This window comes from Galeopterus variegatus, unplaced genomic scaffold (assembly GCF_000696425.1).
Source record: "Galeopterus variegatus unplaced genomic scaffold, G_variegatus-3.0.2 Scaffold4440, whole genome shotgun sequence".
In the NCBI taxonomy this organism is placed as follows: Eukaryota; Metazoa; Chordata; class Mammalia; order Dermoptera; family Cynocephalidae; genus Galeopterus; species Galeopterus variegatus.
Window position 1 is genome coordinate 187,885 of NW_007730551.1, and position 1,557 is coordinate 189,441.

A 1,557-nucleotide genomic window follows, 5' to 3' on the forward strand; every position below is an offset into this window, starting at 1 on the left:
AGTTATTTATGATATTATTTAATTTTTATTGAATCAAAACTGATTATACATATTTTTGGGGATTCAACATTGAGACATGTTGATCAAATCAATATTAACAGCATATATATCGTTACAAATCGTAATTATTCTTTATGCCCCCTGTCCAATCTCTCCCCATCCCCCTTTCCCTCCCCTCTCTCCCCTCAAATTACCCTAGATTTCTTCTCTCCTTCTGAAAGAATAATGGTTACCCTGTTGATTTGCTGCCCAAATGATTGAACTATTTTTTTTTTTAATTTGATTTATTTTGCCCTCCAAGATGGCTGACTAGAGAGATCTGGTGCTAGTCCCCCCAGCCCCCCTAATGAAAAACAGACCAAAACAACAGACAAACAAATACATTTTGACTGGACCAACTGAGGGGATACATGCAGGCACGGCTACTGCTGGGCTGGCTGTGGGCTGGTGGGGGCACCAGGAGAGTGACTAGATCCCTGCGAAGCACAGAAGAAGGGAACAGCATCAGAGAGGGCAGAGCAGGGCATCTAAGCCTCTGCCCTGCCACAGGGACCAGCTCAGAATGAGGTGGAGCAAAGGTAAGTTGGAAAAGACTCCAGCTGCTTCCACTGTCACCACAAATGCCATCAATGCCCACCACAAGAGAGTCCCCCAGTCTTTTCAGGACCCAGGCCCTGTTGGAGAGTAGCTGGGAGTTAGCAGTGGAAGCCCAGGGAGAGGAAACCCCCTCCTGCCCTGAGCAGCTGCGATGCAGCAGTCTTGGAGTCAAACCTATGGCTGGAGTGTGCCCTGCCCTGGCCCCAGTGAGACTGACTCCCTTTCTCTGGAGGCTGTGTGTTCTACTAGGTTCACATGAGCACCGGTGAGACCTTAGCCCCAGTTACCTGGAGCCTAGGACAGAGAGACAGTCTAAGACCCCAGTGTCTAAGCCCACCAGCACCCCCACTTCCCCCAGGTGAGCAGGCAGACCNGTAGCCACCTGCAGGGATGCCAGGCCCTGCAGCACCTGTGTACACCTACCCCTGGATCAACAGCTGATTGAGAAGCAGCTTTCCCTCCCCACAGCATGCCTCTAGAGAGCTACTGGGTCCTGCAGCATCCATGCAGGCTTGCTCCAGGCTCAACAGCTGATCCAGCAGCCGTCTACAGAGCTGCAAGGACCTTTTGCACCAGTGTACACCTGCTCACTGACTGATAGCAGATCAGACAGGGGCTCTGACCCTCCAAACTGGGGCTCTGACCGTCCAAAGTGGACCTCTACAGAATTGCTGGACTCATAGCTACAACAGTACTCCACAGGGACAATCACCCAACAAGAAACTGCTGAGGGTGCCACAGCCTGAGCCACAAAGGCACCCACAGACAACTGCAAGATTGAATACAGTTGAAGAAACCACACAAAGTCTGCACTGCCACATTCATCTAGATCCAAACCTAAGGCACTCAACCTGACTGTCAATATAGAACACTTCTACAGGAAAGAGTCTCTGCCTTCAAAAATGACTCCTAGAGTTAAAAGAAGTTACTATACCACCAGATGCCCCAACATCAATGCAG

At 50.0% G+C, this 1,557-nt stretch overlaps 1 pseudogene; it reads right to left on the bottom strand.

The window, feature by feature from the left end:
* Positions 1 to 1,366, bottom strand: part of LOC103603092 — a 3,524-nt pseudogene extending 2,158 nt beyond the window's left edge.
* Between the last annotated feature and the right edge of the window lie 191 nt (positions 1,367 to 1,557).